Below are 6,000 nucleotides of genomic sequence, written 5' to 3'. Positions count from 1 at the left end.
AGACAACACCCTCCAAGGGGCAGTAAATCACCATCCTTGTCTTTATACCTGTTCAGACAACTCCCTTCAGGGGGCAGTAAATCACCATCCTTGTCTTTATACCTGTTCAGACAACTCCCTTCAGGGGGCAGTGTGCACCCTTTCTAGTTTGTTTACCAACTCTTAGAAGTAGTAGAAGAACAAAATGTAATACTTCAGAATGGAGATGGCCTCAATGGCATTGCCTGTGCTCTCACAGACACCATAATGGGGCCAGTAACATTATACAATGTTAATCTAAGTCTCTGTTTCAAACACATATAATAGAATGCAGCCCTGCAGGAAATGCTGTGGGAATCAGAGAGGAAACCACAGTTGAAGTTGGCAAGCCAACGTGGTTTGTAGAGCTTGTGATAAGGATGTTTATAGCCACACTCATTCCTTGGACAACACCCTCAAAAAATAGGCCACACATTTCAACAATGGAGCAAATGACATCACACCCCATGACATTTAGGGGTGGCAGGTAGCCTAGTGGTTAGAGCGTTGGACCAGTAACTGAAAGGTTGCTAGATTGAATCCCTGAGCTGACAAGGTAAAAATCTGTCATCCTGCCTCTGAACAAGGCAGTTAACCCAATGTTCCTAGGCTGTCATTGTAAATAAGAATTTGTTCTTAACTGACTTGCCTTGTTAAATAAAGGTTAAATAACATGCAAATAGCACTTCATTTACCTGACGCATCTGTAGTATTGAAGTCATGATGACTCAATAGCAAAAGGAGAGTTCATCAGTGTAGCCAGCTCGCTCTGTATCACTTTGACTGGTGTGTGCACCATTAAATTATTATTATTATTATTATTATTATTATTGCTGCTGTTGAACAAATGTCCAAATGGTTTTGTCTTTGAGAAGTTAGGAGGGATGTGATGTTCATGTTAAATGGGTGTCAGTCCCTTTAAGAGCCACTGAGACTGGGTTAAGGGAGAGATGACCAGATAGAGAAACAGCATTTGCAAACAAAGGACGGAATGTAAACTTGACATCTGAATTAAAACCAGAAGAATCAGTTTTATCTGACAACAAAAAAACTTTTCCTGGGTCATAAGTTCTCAACATGGATTTACTTACTGGTGAAAGACACTACCGTTCAAAAGTTTGGGGTCACTCAGAAATGTCCTTGTTTTTGAAAGAAAAGCAATTTTTTTGTTCATTAAAAGAACATCAAATTGATCAGAAATGCAGTGTAGACATTGTTAAAACTAGTTTGGGCAAGGGGGCAGTATTGAGAATTTTGAAAAAAATATGTGCCCATTTTTAACTGCCTCCTACACCAACTTAGAAGCTAGGATATGCATATTATTAACAGATTTGGATAGAAAACACTCTGAATTTTATAAAAACTGTTTGAATGGTGTCTGTAAGTATAACAGAACTCATATGGCAGGCAAAAACCTGAGAAAAATACAAGCAGGAAATTAGAATTTTGTGGCTGTACTATCTTCGAGTCATTGCCAATAGAACACACAGTAACAAAGGATTCATTTTGCACTTCCTACGGCTTCCACTAGATGTCAACAATCTTTGTAAAGTTGTTTGAAGCGTCCATGATGAACAGAGACCGGATGAGAAGGAAGGGAAGTTGACGTCCCTGGGATGTCGTCACTTCATTATTGCACGCACATGTGCGTTCATGTGAGATGAGACTTTGTATTTCAAACGTTTATCAAGACACAGGAGAGGTCCTGTTGAAATATTTATCCGTTTCACGTTCTCAAGGCCCTAAAGATTGATGCTAAACAACGTTTGACATGTTTGAACGAACGTAAATAGATTTTTTTTTTAACTTTTTGTCGTGACTTTTCCCTCCCCCGCCCTACATTTTGAGTAGCCTACCGAACGCACTAACAACATGGAACAACTTGGAGTTATTTGGACATAAATTATGAACTTTGTCGAAAGAAACAACATTTGTTGTGGACCTGGGATTTCTGGAAGTGCCTTCTGATGAAGATTATTAAAGGTAAGGGAATAGTTCTAATGTTATTTATGATGTTAGATGACTCCAACATGCCGGCTAACTGTATAGCCTAGCCTATTTTTCTGAGCGCAGTAGTCAGATTATTGCAAAGTGTGCTTTCCCAGTAAAGTTATTTGGAAATCTGTCATTGCGGTTGCTTTCACGAGATATTAATCTACAATTCTTTGAATAACAGTTTAATATTTTATCCACGTTTTATAATGAGTATTTTTGAAAATTCACCGGCAGTTTTTGGGGGAGATACATTTTCTGAACGTCACGCGCCAATGTAAAATGCTGTTATTAGATATAAATATGAACTTGATGGAACAAAAAATGCATATATTGTATAACATAATGTCCTAGGAGTGTCATCTGATGAAGATTGTCAAAGGTTAGTGCATCATTTTTGCTGGTTTTCTGCTTTTGGTGACGCCTGTCTTTGCATTGACAAAACATTACAAACAGCTATTTTCAATGTACTCTCCTAACATAACCTAACTTTATGCTTTCGCCGTAAAGCCTCTTTGAAATCGGACAATGTGGTTGGATTTAGGAGATGTTTATCTTTCAAATTGTGTAAAATAGTTGATTGTTTGAGAAATTGAAATTATTAGATTCTTGCAGTTTTGAATTTCCCGCCATGGTATCTTGTCAAGCAATCCCGTTAACGGGATCAGAGTGGGAAGGGGTCCCCAATTAATGTTGTAAATGACAATTGTAGCTGGAAACGGCTGATTGTTTATGGAATATCAACATAGGCGTACAGAGGCCCATTACCAGCAACCATCACTCCTGTGTTCCAATGGCACATTGTGTTAGCTAATCCAAGCTTCATTTTAAAAGGCTAATTGATCATTAGAAAACCTTTTTCCAATTATATTGGCACAGCTGAAAACTGTTGTGCTGATTTAAAGAAGCAATACATCTGGCCTTGTTTAGACTAGTTGAGTATCTGGAGCATCCGCATTTGTGGGTTCGATTACAGGCTCAAAATGGCCAGAAACAAAGAACTTTATTCTGAAACTCGTCAGTCTATTCCTGTTCTGAGAAATTAAGGCTATTAAATGTGAGAAATTGCCAAGAAACTGAAGATCTCGTACAATGCTGTGTACTACTCCCTTCACAGAACAGAGCAAACTGGCTCTAACCAGAATAGAAAGAGGAGTGGGAGGCCCCAGTGCACAACTGAGCAAGAGGACAAGTACATTAGAGTGTCTAGTTTGAGAAACAGATGCCTCACAAGTCCTCAACTGGCAGCTTCATTAAATAGTACCGGCAAAACACCAGTCTCAACGTCAACAGTGAAGAGGCGACTCCGGGATGCTGGCCTTCTAGGCAGAGCTGCAAAGAAAAAGCCGTATCTTAGACTGGCCAATAAAAAGAAAAGATGGGCAAAATAACACAGACACTGGACTGAGGAACTCTGCCTAGAAGGCCAGCATCCCAGAGTTTTCATCAAGGATCTGTTCTTTGCTCCGTTTATCTTCCCCTCGATGCTAACTAGTATCCCAGTCCTTTCCTCTAAAATATCCCCACAACATGATGCTGCCACCACACTTCACCGTAGGGATGGTACCAGGTTTCCTCCAGACGTAACACTTGGCATTCAGGCCAAAGAGTTCAATCTTGGTTTCATCAGAACAGAGAATCTTGTTTCTCATGGTCAGAGTCCTTTAGGTGCCTTGTGGAAAACTCCAAGTGGGCTGTCATGTGCATTTTACTGAGTCGTTGCTTCCGTCTGGCCCCTCTACCATAAAGGCCTGATTGGTGGAGTGCTGCAGAGATGGCTGTCCTTCTGGAAGATTCTGCCATCTCCACAGAGGAACTCTGGAGCTCTTTCAGAGTGACCATTGGGTTCTTGGTCAAGTCCCTGATCAAGGCCCTTCTCCCCCGAATGCTTCGTTTGGCCGGGCGGCCAGCTCTACGAAGAGTCTTGGTAGTTCCAAACTTCTTCCATTTAAGAATGATGGAGGCCGCTGTGTTCTTGGGGACCTTCCCCACATCTGTTCCTCGACACAATCCTGTCTCGGAGCTCAACGGACAATTCCTTCCACCTCATGGCTTGGTTTTTGCTCTGACATGCACTGTCAACTGTGGGACCTTTTATAGACAGGTGTGTGCCTTGCCAACTTTCTATGGCTTGTTTAAAAAAAATAATGGTATTTTGGAGATGATATCATTTCCAAATAACTGAAAGTGAGAGGTTGTAATCTGAACAAAGGAAAAAAGGCCATTCTTGAACATGGGGTGAGACATTCTTACTAATCTGCCAGAGAACCAGTTTGGATTTAAATATAACTTGTGTGACTGAAGCCTTTAGTGAGAGGTCTAATGCTTTAATATTTAATAATTTCTGCCCTCTGAATTCATATTCATTATATAAATAGGCCTGTATAATTTTGACTAACTTGCCGTTCCAAATAAAATTGAATATTTTTTGCTCATATAATAAAAACAAAAACACGTTGGTAGGTGTAGGCCATGAGGAAATAGGTAAACTGCAGTAGGACTATTGAGTTTATTAGGGTGCTTTTTCCACAAATAGGCAGGTATTTTCCTTTCCATGGTAGCTAGCTCTTATTTACGGTGTATTTGGAAAGTATTCAGACCCCTTCCCCTTTTCCACATTTTGTTACGTCACAGCCTTATTTTAAATGGATTGAGTAATTCTTTGTCTCATCAATAGACACACAATACCCCATAATGACAAAGCGAAAACCGACATCAATCATAGACAACCTCTAATTTTGTCTTAATTAACATAACTTAAGCCCACAGCCACTGGAGGACACACCCCTACCTAATTACCCACCCCCCCCCAAATCAGTTCTCCACAAACCTCATGTTTACATCCATCCATGGGTGAAACCACGTGGATAAATCATTTTTTAAAGCAACCTAGATTGACTCCAATCCTATTCTTCCATTCTCCACATTGTTTTCCTGCTACTACTGTCTGCAGCTTATTTTTTTTATATATAAAGGATTATCCAAAGTACCAATATAAAAAAGGTTCTCCACAGCCCAAAAAAGGTTTCCCTTACAGTGAAGTTAAAACTCCTTTTTGGTACTAGCACCTTTTTTTGAGAGAGCAATAACATCAGCCCATATCTTCATTAACTAATGAATTACGTTTTGTTCTCCCAGGCTATTGTACAAGCAGCCCAGTGTCTTGGTGGGGTGAGTAGTGTTACCTTGTGTTAGTTACATATCATTGTTATCTTCCACATCAGCGTGTAGCCTGGTAAACCACACATCTTTTCAAGGACCTTTCTTTGCAAAACTATTGAGATCATGATCAGTACAACACATTCCAGCTTGATCTGTATATCTGTAAACATTGAGATTATAATCAGTACAACACATTCCAGCTTGATCTGTATATCTGTAAACATTGAGATCATAATCAGTACAACACATTCCAGCTTGATCTGTATATCTGTAAACATTGAGATCATAATCAGTACAACACATTCCAGCTTGATCTGTATATCTGTAAACATTGAGATCATAATCAGTACAACACATTCCAGCTTGATCTGTATATCTGTAAACATTGAGATCCTAATCAGTACAACACATTCCAGCTTGATCTGTATATCTGTAAACATTGAGATCATAATCAGTACAACACATTCCAGCTTGATCTGTATATCTGTAAACATTGAGATCATAATCAGTACAACACAGTCAGGCTTGATCTGTATATCTGTAAACATTGAGATCATAATCAGTACAACACATTCCAGCTTGATCTGTATATCTGTAAACATTGAGATCATAATCAGTACAACACATTCCAGCTTGATCTGTATATCTGTAAACATTGAGATCATAATCAGTACCACACATTCGAGCTTGATCTGTATATCTGTAAACAATGATATCATAATCAGTACAACACATTCCAGCTTGATCTGTATATCTGTAAACATTGAGATCATAATCAGTACAACACATTCCAGCTTGATCTGTATATCTGTAAACATTGAGATCATA

Source organism: Salmo trutta, unplaced genomic scaffold, assembly GCF_901001165.1.
Source record: "Salmo trutta unplaced genomic scaffold, fSalTru1.1, whole genome shotgun sequence".
In the NCBI taxonomy this organism is placed as follows: domain Eukaryota; kingdom Metazoa; phylum Chordata; class Actinopteri; order Salmoniformes; family Salmonidae; genus Salmo; species Salmo trutta.
The sequence above is the reverse complement of the archived record's forward strand: the minus strand, read 5'-3'. Positions refer to the sequence as shown.